Source organism: Saccoglossus kowalevskii, chromosome 20 (genome assembly GCF_978046115.1).
Source record: "Saccoglossus kowalevskii chromosome 20, keSacKowa6.1, whole genome shotgun sequence".
Taxonomy (NCBI): domain Eukaryota; kingdom Metazoa; phylum Hemichordata; class Enteropneusta; family Harrimaniidae; genus Saccoglossus; species Saccoglossus kowalevskii.
Window position 1 is genome coordinate 4,513,621 of NC_140660.1, and position 12,523 is coordinate 4,526,143.

The following is a 12,523-nucleotide window of genomic DNA, read 5'->3' on the forward strand; positions in this document are numbered from 1 at the left end:
TGTCATTCATGGCTGACCTAACATCAGTAAATCTTATAGTTATTGTTTACACACTGTTATCATTAAGTTGGCATGAACCAATGTACAAATACTGGGACTAGTTCACTAATTTTATGACTTTTTTTTTAATTTTAGAAAAAAAATTGCTTCCTTTAAAATTCTGGTAAAATATACCATATTTAAAACAAGCTCAAAATGATTATTGCATTGTCGATAAACTTACCTAATCAGAATTTAATTTAATAACTTTTTTTATGATAATTAGTCAATTTTAAGTAAATGTTTATGAAAATTAATAAATTTTAAGTAAATGTTTATGCAAATTAAGAAGTTTTATGGAAATGTTTATGCAAATTAGTCAATTTTAAGGAATGTTCTGCAAATTGGTCAATTTTAAGGAATGTTTATGCAAATTAATAAATTTTAAGTAAATGTTTATGCAAATTAAGAAGTTTTATGGAAATGTTTATGCAAATTAGTCAATTTTAAGGAATGTTCTGCAAATTAGTCAATTTTATGGAATGTTCTGCAAATAAGTCAATTTTAAGTAAATGTTTATGCAAATTAAGAAGTTTTATGGAAATGTTTATGCAAATTAGTCAATTTTAAGTAAATGTTTATGCAAATTAGTCAATTACAAGGAATGTTTATGCAAATTAGTCAATTTTAAGGAATGTTCTGCAAATTAATAAATTTTAAGTAAATGTTCATGCAAATTAAGAAGTTTTATGGAAATGTTTATGCAAATTAGTCAATTTTGAGGAATGTTTTGCAAATAAGTCAATTTTAAGTAAATGTTTATGCAAATTAGTCAAGTTTAAGGAATGTTTTGCTAATAAGTCAATTTTTAGTAAATGTTTTGCAAATAAGTCAATTTTAAGTAAATGTTTTATGCAAATTAGTCAATTTTAAAGAATGTTTATGCAAATTATTCAATTTTAAGTAAATGAATATGTAAAACTTAACACAAAAACTTCTATTGTATATGCGCTTCTAGTTGAACAAATATGGTAAACGTAAACTGCCTTATTTCACAAGATATAAATCCTTACAAATAATGTTTAATGTTTAGATTTAATTACTACATTCATGAATGAATGAATGACCATGCACACGACAAAACAAACGTTTAAATTTTTTATAGGGGTGTATGTCACTCGCCCTTTACATGGTGTGGTTGGTTGGTTTGTGGGAAGTTTTCTCCAATTTACCTAATGCAGCAATAGGCCAAAATATTAAACTTCAGGTATAAATTAATAATCTTTTTTTTTATTAAAAAAAATATTTGTTTTTGATTCAAGCTCAAAATCCACTGATATATTTCAATGAAATACTAGTAAATACAACCCACATGTTTATTAACGGTTTGAATCCTTGACAGCTGAGGCATTTTAATTTTTATCACAATCTGCAAAATTATATCTATTTGGTTCAAAATTAATAAAAAGAATACATGAAAAAGTGTGAAATGTTTAACCGAAATTTCTAAAAATAGTTAGTCTAAACTTTTTTTTTTTTTAAATGGAAATTTAGTGCACTACCCTGGCGTCAACCAGGCTCGGTTGAACACAAGCACCTGCGGACCTTAACCAAGGTTCCCCCAAAGTCGCATTCGTTAGTGAATGAATCTCGGCCAGTGGAATTGGCCTTCCCATTGAGTCTGTGGTACACTCACCCAGGGTAGGGGTCGACCCTTTGATGTTCAGCCTAAGGCAGGATTTGAACTTGGATTTACCGATCAAGAGTCTGATGCAACAACCACTATGCTACCAGTGATCGGTTAGTCTAAACACAGTCCCTCTATCCCATCTATAGAGGGATTGTGGTCTAAACTTTATAAAGTGAAGTTGAAGAATAACATTGATGCCCTGGGAATTGTTGTTGTAGGACGGGTTTATATAAATCTGAAATCAATGAACTAATAATCTATCAGTAACCATTATGTATCTAATGAGAAATTATAAATGATAATTACGTGATTGTTTTAAAAAAAAAAAGTATTCTGGAACAAAGTGATGTGCTTTACTAAAAGTTTTATTAATTTTTTTTTTTCTGTACCTTTGTAAACAAGACTATCTTTATTTCACCGTGCTCCAGTGTCGAGAAGAAATAAAAATTGGGAAAGTCATGGATTAAGCTATGAGAAGTTCACCAGATTCTAATCTTTAAAGGGAATACTGTAAAATACTGTTATCGATTGAATTTACTTTTCTTTATTTTCACTGAAGGGGTTATTTGGTTAAAACATTTTACATTCAACTCACCAAAAATCAGTGAAAACAAACTCCCTACAAAACATCTTTTCAGCAAAAATTAAATCCAGCTAAAAATAAAGTATTTTACAGTACCTAAAATGCCCATGACATAGGCCAGTTGTTTGTTTCAAGTTCAACTACAAGAAGATGATGAAAATATACCGTACAAAGGCCAGGACTACTAAACCAAGTATTTGTAAAGACAGTTCTGTACAACAGAATTTCTATTGTCTTGTTTTCTATTGTATAACAATGAATTCATTATTTTCCACTATTATTGTTTAAGTCACCTATTGTTATATTGTAAGTATAATTGGATCACTGCTTCATAGCCTGTTGATTGTTTTGCTTCCAGTTATTGTTTAGCAATCTATTGTGTCACTGGCTATTGTTTTATGTATCTATTGTTAACAGTTTTTGCAAACAAAATGGTACATGGAGATCTGTACCGGAAACGGTCATTCAAATTTGTAATTACGTTAGTATTTTTTACCATTTGACAACTACAAAGGGATGAAAAATATCGTGATTCTCTGACTGAAAAACCTTAATGACATTTTTGCTACCACAAAATATTGAATTCTAACTTTGCAAACTTAACTTTTTCACCACTAGACTTTCGCACCCAAATTATTCTGCAATTTTTTCTGATATTCTTCAATATTTCTGGGAATGAACTCTAATTTTGAATTCAACAGACAAAATTTGAATCAATTTTCAGTTTTTACTCAAAAAATTTGACTATTTTTGTCCCAATCTTCTGAAAGAAAGTGCAGACTATAACTATTTTGTGAATTTGTGATGAAAAGTGTGAACTGGTGGTAAAAAATTTAAAGCTGTTTAATATTACTGTAATTAACAATATAGAGAATATATTTCCAAAATATACAATATTATATACCGATAATCAGGCATCTCCAATTCCACGTTCTCGCTAAATCCAAATTATTATGGACTCGACCAAGCCTAATATCCCAACTACCCCAGTACCGGTATATATGAATTGATTTCAGACAGTGAAATTGTATCCAGACACTGCGTGTTTCTAGATCACTTGCAAAACTGGACTGCAATGCAACAAAATAATAAAATCCCGCACTCTGTCTATTTTTTTTTGTTGTTCTTTGGACAGGGGAGGGTAGGTCAAAATGACTCCCATACTTCAGTTTTATAATTGTAGGTCCCCTTTGCAAATTGCCGTTCCAGTACATTTTACAAAAAGTTTCAATTTTCAATGTGATTGTACAGAATGTGTGTACAGAATAATTTTTTTGCTGCTTGGAAAAAAATAAATAAATAAATAACTGTTCAAAAAGAAAATTCTCAAAGTAGTCGACAATCAGAATGCAAGAATTTTTTCGCTGGTAGGAAAATAAATAAATAACTTTACCTAGCAATCTGAAAGCCAGCAGAAACATGGCATACCTCCTCATAGTGTTATACATGGTTTGGCAGCTATGTAAGTTTCACATCCACAGAATTTTAAAAACAAATCCCACGGGGTCACAAAGTTCGGTTCAGTTCAAACCACTATGCTACATATATTATTTATAACACTGTTCAGCGGGTCACATATTTCTATAATTTTATTTCCATTTAATATCGGTAGATTACGGATGACGACACAGTAGCAATATCAAAATGTCGAAACAAACATAGATGCAGAATGATGTCAATATAATTAAAATATTTCAAACAATAATTAAAATATTTCAAACCGCAAATAGTTATTTGGTTACACAAGCGTCTATAGTAATCCTTGCTGTGAAGAGCGAACAATCAGCTGATCGAAAATTTGAGTTATTTCGGAAACGAGAATGGCTAAATTAATTTGGTCCAGGCAAGTATACGAGTAGATTAATCCGTGGGCAGATCGTACGAAGAGTGGTAAAGAGGAAAGCTTAGCGATGCGAACGCAGTTGACGTTGAAGTTTTCATACGATATAATTCCATGTACTGAACAGGTGTATAATCCGAAAATTCCGACAAGGAGAAGCGAACATCTAACAGATACAAGGAAAGCAAAGAGTATAGCAAACAGACGAAAGGATCTTGTATCAAAGTAACTATTCCATCTGTGTTAACAGCGTGGAAGACACCACTGTTACCCTCCACGGTGCAATAGACAGTGAAACAATAGACAATACAACAGGTTTTTTAACATTGTCTGCTTGTAACTAGGTTATTAAAGCGATGGCGACTTGCCAACATTCTAACCTCCACCCCAGTACTGGCTCACGACATAAATTATTGTGTTTAGTTCACACATTACAAGTTTACACTGTCTGTGTTCTGTTCAAACAGGTACATTTTAAGGGGGCTTCTCAATTTTTTTCATTTCAAATGTTACAACTTTAAATTTTTTAATCAGTTTTTTTTAATCCCAATAGTAATTTAGAATATAAGGATTATGAGATTAAAATTGGATTAGATTGCTGAATAACCTATCAAGATCATCAGCTAAGGCAAAAAAAATGTTTTTGCTTCTCATTCTAGGGGAATTAAATCAATTATAGCGGTGACACAGTTTAATTTTTTTTTTTATTTGTATTTGATTATTCAATGCCACAACGACAAGACGTTAAATGTTTTTAACGCCTTATAGAGGACATGCATTAAAAAAGTTGATTTGAATCTACAAAACATCTGAAACAGAAAACAAATAATTTCCTTATTTTTTCTTTTTATGAAACAGTTCATGAAATTTGAAAGAAATTGTTTGAGGTTTAGGTTTCCTACTAACGCAATGAAGAGAAGCAAAACTTTTTTTTTTTACTTAAGACTTTTTTTGAGAAGTTCCCTTACATGTCACCAATAGACACTTTTTGATTATTAACAATAGGTACTTGGTGTCAGTGACTGACAGTGATTAACGTTAAATGGACTTAATAGACAACATAATGTGATAGGAACAATAAGGGACAGACCAATAAATAATAGGAGGAGAGATCACTATTAGTTTAATGTGACATTGCACAATAAGGAACAGACCAATAAATAATAGGGGGAGAGATTACCATTAGTTTAATGTGACATTGCACAATAAGGAACAGACCAATAAATAATAGGGGAGAGATTACCATTAGTTTACTGTGATAGGGACAATAAGGGACAGACCAATAAATAATAGGGGAGAGATTACCATTAGTTTAATGTGATAGGGACAATAAGGGGCAGACCAATAAATAATTGGGGGAGAGATCACCATTAGTTTAATGTGATATTGCACAATAAGGGACAGACCAATAAATAATTGGGGGAGAGATCACCATTAGTTTAATGTGATATTGCACAATGAGGGACAGACCAATAAATAATAGGGGGGAGAGATTACCATTAGTTTAATGTGATACACTGTAACCTCAGTATAATGAACACCATTATAATGAACTTCCTGATATAATGAACACATAGCGTGTCTCCCGCTCACAACAAACCCAATGTATTATGTGCTTCATTATAGTGAACATTTTACTATAACAAACTAATTGTTTGTCCCCCCTAAAAGTTCGTTATAGCGAGGCTACAGTGTATTGCACAATGAGGGACAGATCTATAAATAATTGGGAGGGGAGATTACCATTAGTTTAACTTATCGGTAATATGGGACAATAAGGGGCAGACCAAATAATTATGGGGAGGGGAGGTCACCATAAGTTTTATGTGATATGGGACAAAAAGAAATAAGAACAATTAGTTTTAAAATTATTACTAGATACAATGCACTGAAGAAGAAGAAATATTTGCTATGTTTTGGGGTTCAATTATCAGTGTTCAATAATACCTAACAAAATGAGGCCATTTCACTCCTTGAACATTTTTGCCTATTTTAATAATACCTAACAAAATGAAGCCCTTTAACTCCTTTAACATTTTTGCCTATTTTAATATTACCTAATAAAATGAAGCCCTTTAACTCCTTGAACATTTTTGCCTATTTTAATAATACCTAACAAAATGAAGCCCTTTAACTCCTTTAACATTTTTGCCTATTTTAATATTACCTAATAAAATGAAGCCCTTTAACTCATTGAACATTTTTGCCTATTTTAATAATACCTAACAAAATCAAAGAAAGCTTAGAAAGAACTCCCATGTGTTGAGAGTATTGGAGACGCATTAAAAATTAATTCAAAATTACTTGAACTTGAGATGTTGATGGAAACGCAGAAAATTTATTATGCAAATAAGGTAACGAACAGATTTAAGTGTAAAACTAATAAGGTCTGCACAATGTACCAAGTTTCATTGAAATGTGATTAGAACCAAAAACATATTAATTATTATGCTAATTAGAGAATTAATATGAACAGATTTTAACCCAAAATTAATCAGGCTGTCTATTGTCCTAGACCATTTATGTACCAAGTTTTATTCAAATGTGATGATCAATACTTGAGATATACAGTATTAATTAATTATGTTAATTAGGTGATTAAGAAGCATAAATATTTACCAAAAACTAATATGGTGTATAGTCCTAGGTTCATTGAAATGTGACAGGTACTCTTGAAAAGTTTCGTTAAAATCCAATGAGTGGTTTTTAGACATCAGTGCAACAGCCATAGAACAGCAAAAAATTAACTAATTATGCAAATTAGGTAATTAATAGGCACAATTATTTATCCCAAAATTAATCAGGTCTCTGCGTAGTCCTAGAATATCTATGTCGCAAGTCTCATTGAAATGTGATGATTAGTACTTGAGATATCAGGTGAAAAGCTGAAAATATAGATGGAAGACTCTGAGGGACCGCCCAGAGTACCGGCTGTATCCAACGCGAGCGAACTGCATCTCCTTTAACTTAAAATATGTGAGAGGGAGCGTGTTCGACTGTGCGTCTCATGACAGGGTCGGTTCCCTCTGGGGACGCCCGTGGGACGGTAAGAAAGTAGTCAAAACCCACAGCGGGGACCGGATACAAGGATAAATTCGTTACCGTTGTACCGTTACCACGTGACGAACCCTAGCTGGCTGAAAGTGGGGGGGGGGTCAACGCGTGCCCTGCCCTGAAAGCCCTGCCTCGAGATCGGAGACTTGGCTGCCAGCACCCCGTTGGCATTCAGTGCCCGCGGATCCAGAGAAGGACCGGTGCAATTAGCCTGAGCCTCGGCCACCCCCCAAAATAGTGGGAGAGCCGTGACTGGGAACGGGGGTTCCCCGGAAGAGACGTGTTTGAATGCAAACATGCTTTCGTGTCTCTTCTTGCTTGCCCACCGAGGGGACACAGTGGAGACAGCTCGCTCCGACTGCGTCTGATCTACCCGGCCTGCCAGGGACGCAATTGCCCCGACAGTCTTTCGACCAAAGCCCTCAACTCGGAGGCAAACTCGGCGCCGTGCGAGGAAGGGTCCACGAAGAGACCCGCAACGGGCCCCATAGGAGGAAAGCCTCCAGGGGCACAGCCTCGCTGCAGCCGGTAAAATCGGGTAAAAAACACCGCCTGAAAAAACAGACTGTGAGGATGCCCTCCGATCAGGGGGGGAGACCGAGAAAATATCGGTACCTCCGCCGTCGGGCCTCTTACTCGACGTCCCGGTACATGAAGTACCGGTAGCCGAGCGTGAGGACTTTCCACTCATGCAAAACACGCAACTCACTTTAACCGATTTGTTTACTGGACGCGCGACCTTGCTGTGACGTGACGCGGTCAGTGTCAGCGATTTTGATGGCTCTGAAAGGAAATCTCAGGCCTCAGAACTCCAGTGAAAAAAACACGCTTTCACGCAAAAAAAAAAAAAACGGAACCCACACGTAGCCACGACAGCATCTCGGATGCGGGTTCTATGCTGGTAGATTCTGAATAAACCACTGTACGGTCGGCTCGAAAGACGAGGAGACCGGAAGAAAAAGGCAGCGAGCCTTGGAGCTGTCATTACATCGATATATTGCTAAATACATTAAAAATAAAAGACGACATGCATGACGAATTACAGTTGTAAAAGGTGCCGCCATGAAATCAACATGTGATTACGTAGTGGCGCCGGATTTTGATTTCTTTGCTGTGAAAAATACAACACGCAAAGGGGAAAACGACACGAGGGTAAAAAAAGACAAGGAAAACTTATCCTACCAGTTACCATGTCGGATGCCGAACAACGGCAACAACCCAAGCTATAAATCCGGACAGGAAAAAAAAGCAGGCGATCCAGCAGAGCTCGCTAGATTTCATCTCCACTCGAGGTGGAGAGAAATTAAGAGTGAAGGACGGCTACCTGTGGCGCTGCCAGGTGGCCTCGGTCACGTGGGTTCGTGACGTAAGGGGTAAAAGAATCTTGAGGTCATGGAGCTTCCCCTGACCTGGATTCTATCTCTCCGTCACCGGCAGAATCGCTGATTAATGCCTACAGTTCAAAATAGTCATTTTGACTGACCGGAGTCTATGGTGGGTAATTGAACGTAGTGAATGTCACTGTGCAACTGGGTGATGCCACTGTGCAACTTGGTGATGCCACTGTGCAACTTAGTGATATCACTGTGCAACTTGGTGATGCCACTGTGCAACTTGGTGATGTCACTGTGCAACTGGGTGATGTAACTGTGCAACTTAGTGATGCCACTGTGCAACTTGGTGATGCCACTGTGCAACTTGGTGATGTCACTGTGCAACTTGGTGATGTCACTGTGCAACTTGGTGATGCCACTGTGCAACTTGGTGATGTCACTGTGCAACTGGGTGATGTAACTGTGCAACTTAGTGATGCCACTGTGCAACTTGGTGATGCCACTGTGCAACTTGGTGATGTCACTGTGCAACTTGGTGATGTCACTGTGCAACTTGGTGATGCCACTGTGCAACTTGGTGATGCCACTGTGCAACTTGGTGATGCCACTGTGCAACTGGGTGATGTAACTGTGCAACTTAGTGATGCCACTGTGCAACTTGGTGATGCCACTGTGCAACTTGGTGATGTCACTGTGCAACTTGGTGATGTCACTGTGCAACTTGGTGATGCCACTGTGCAACTTGGTGATGCCACTGTGCAACTTGGTGATGCCACTGTGCAACTTGGTGATGTCACTGTGCAACTTGGTGATGCCACTGTGCAACTTGGTGATGTCACTGTGCAACTTGGTTATGTCACTGTGCTAATTAGTGATGTCACTATGCAACTTGGTGATGTCACTGTGCAACTTAGTGATATCACTGTGCAACTTAGTGATGCCACTGTGCAACTTGGTGATGTCACTGTGCAACTGGGTGATGTCACTGTGCAACTTAGTGATGTCACTGTGCAACTTGGTGATGTCACTGTGCAACTTAGTGATGTCACTGTGCAACTTGGTGATGTCACTGTGCAACTTAGTGATGTCACTGTGCAACTGGGTGATGCCACTGTGCAACTTAGTGAAGCCACTGTGCAACTTAGTGATATCACTGTGCAACTTAGTGATGCCACTGTGCAACTTGGTGATGTCACTGTGCAACTTGGTGATGTCACTGTGCAACTGGGTGATGTCACTGTGCAACTTAGTGATATCACTGCAACTTGGTGATGTCACTGTGCAACTTAGTGAAGCCACTGTGCAACTGGGTGATGCCACTTTGCAGCTTGGTGATGTCACTGTGCAACTTAGTGATGCCACTGTGCAACTTGGTGATGTCACTGTGCAACTTGGTGATGTCACTGTGCAACTGGGTGATGTCACTGTGCAACTTAGTGATGCCACTGTGCAACTTGGTGATGTCACTGTGCAACTGGGTGATGCCACTGTGCAACTTAGTGAAGCCACTGTGCAACTTAGTGATATCACTGTGCAACTTAGTGATGCCACTGTGCAACTTGGTGATGTCACTGTGCAACTTGGTGATGTCACTGTGCAACTGGGTGATGTCACTGTGCAACTTGGTGATGCCACTGTGCAACTGGGTGATGTAACTGTGCAACTTAGTGATGTAACTGTGCAACTTAGTGATGCCACTGTGCAACTTGGTGATGCCACTGTGCAACTTGGTGATGTCACTGTGCAACTTGGTGATGCCACTGTGCAACTTGGTGATGTCACTGTGCAACTTAGTGAAGCCACTGTGCAACTGGGTGATGCCACTTTGCAGCTTGGTGATGTCACTGTGCAATTTAGTGATGCCACTGTGCAACTTGGTGATGTCACTGTGCAACTTGGTGATGTCACTGTGCAACTGGGTGATGTCACTGTGCAACTTAGTGATGCCACTGTGCAACTTGGTGATGTCACTGTGCAACTGGGTGATGCCACTGTGCAACTTGGTGAAGCCACTGTGCAACTTGGTGATGTCACTGTGCAACTTAGTGATGTCACTGTGCAACTTGGTGATGTCACTGTGCAACTTAGTGATGCCACTGTGCAACTTGGTGATGTCACTGTGCAACTTGGTGATGTCACTGTGCAACTTGGTGATGTCACTGTGCAACTTGGTGATGTCACTGTGCAACTTGGTGATGTCACTGTGCAACTTAGTGATGTCACTGTGCAACTTGGTGATGCCACTGTGCAACTTAGTGATGCCACTGTGCAACGTAGTGATATCACTGTGCAACTTAGTGATGTCACTATGCAACTTGGTGAGGTCACTGTGCAACTGGGTGATGCCACTGTGCAACTTGGTGATGCCACTGTGCAACTTAGTGATGCCACTGTGCAACTTGGTGAAGCCACTGTGCAACTTGGTTATGTCACTGTGCTACTTAGTGATGTCACTGTGCAACTTGGTGATGTCACTGTGCAACTGGGTGATGCCACTGTGCAACTTGGTGAAGCCACTGTGCAACTTGGTGATGTCACTGTGCAACTTGGTGATGTCACTGTGCAACTTAGTGATGCCACTGTGCAACTTGGTGAAGCCACTGTGCAACTTGGTTATGTCACTGTGCTACTTAGTGATGTCACTGTGCAACTTGGTGATGTCACTGTGCAACTGGGTGATGCCACTGTGCAACTTGGTGAAGCCACTGTGCAACTTGGTGATGTCACTGTGCAACTTGGTGATGTCACTGTGCAACTTAGTGAAGCCACTGTGCAACTTGGTGATGCCACTGTGCAACTTGGTGATGCCACTGTGCAACTTAGTGATATCACTGTGCAACTTAGTGATGCCACTGTGCAACTTGGTGATGTCACTGTGAAACTTAGTGATATCACTGTGCAACTTGGTGAAGCCACTGTGCAACTTGGTGATGTCACTGTGCAACTTGGTGATGTCACTGTGCAACTGGGTGATGCCACTGTGCAACTTGGTGAAGCCACTGTGCAACTTGGTGATTTCACTGTGCAACTTGGTGATGTCACTGTGCAACTTAGTGAAGCCACTGTGCAACTTGGTGATGCCACTGTGCAACTTGGTGATGCCACTGTGCAACTTAGTGATATCACTGTGCAACTTAGTGATGCCACTGTGCAACTTGGTGATGTCACTGTGCAACTGGGTGATGTCACTGTGCAACTTGGTGATGCCACTGTGCAACTTAGTGATATCACAGTGCAACTTGGTGATGCCACTGTGCAACTTGGTGATGTCACTGTGCAACTGGGTGATGTAACTGTGCAACTTAGTGATGCCACTGTGCAACTTGGTGATGCCACTGTGTAACTGGGTGATGTAACTGTGCAACTTAGTGATGCCACTGTGCAACTTGGTGATGCCACTGTGCAACTTAGTGATGTCACTGTGCAACTTAGTGATGTCACTGTGCAACTTAGTGTTGTCACTTTTACAACTATGGAAAGTGATGATGTCATTGAAAAGCTTGGTGAAGTCACTAAACATTTGTGCATGCAAAATTGTGGCTCAATAAGCTAAGCCATGGTAACTTAATTTATGACATTGTGAAATGCCCACATATGATGGGATCTGTAAAAAAAAAGGCCAGAGACATCTGCTCGTACTTTGCTTCCCTGACAATAAAATGACACTGGCAGGAAAGAAATACGAGCTAGTACCAGTATACTGTAAAGCCGTTTATTATCACTAGCATTTCATTTGACTATTTTAATGTTTTGAGCATTTTCACTGGGTTCACAGACTTGGCAGGAAAACAATGGGTTCTATTGTTACTCACATGTCTATATGGATTTTATTTACCTATCAGCAAAAATACTGTAAAATACTTTATTTTAGCTGGAATTAATTTTCGCTGAAATGACTTTTTGGGTGTTTTGTATGGAATTTATTTTCACTGATTTTTGGTGAGTTGAATGTAAAATATAGGAAAAATGGTATATTCGCCGGATTTTATTTTCACTGAATTATTCCTTCGGCGAAAATAGAGAAAATTTATCCCAAGCGAAAT

The 12,523-nt window shown here is 38.6% G+C and overlaps 1 pseudogene across 1 annotated transcript in view; it reads right to left on the minus strand.

Annotated features, from left to right (window-relative positions):
- LOC146729929 (uncharacterized) overlaps positions 1–8,502 on the minus strand; it is a 50,967-nt pseudogene extending 42,465 nt beyond the window's left edge. The window contains exon 1 of the transcript XR_014927969.1: positions 8,329–8,502. The product of XR_014927969.1 is annotated as an uncharacterized LOC146729929 (transcript). The remainder of the gene's footprint in view (positions 1–8,328) is intronic.
- Between the last annotated feature and the right edge of the window lie 4,021 nt (positions 8,503–12,523).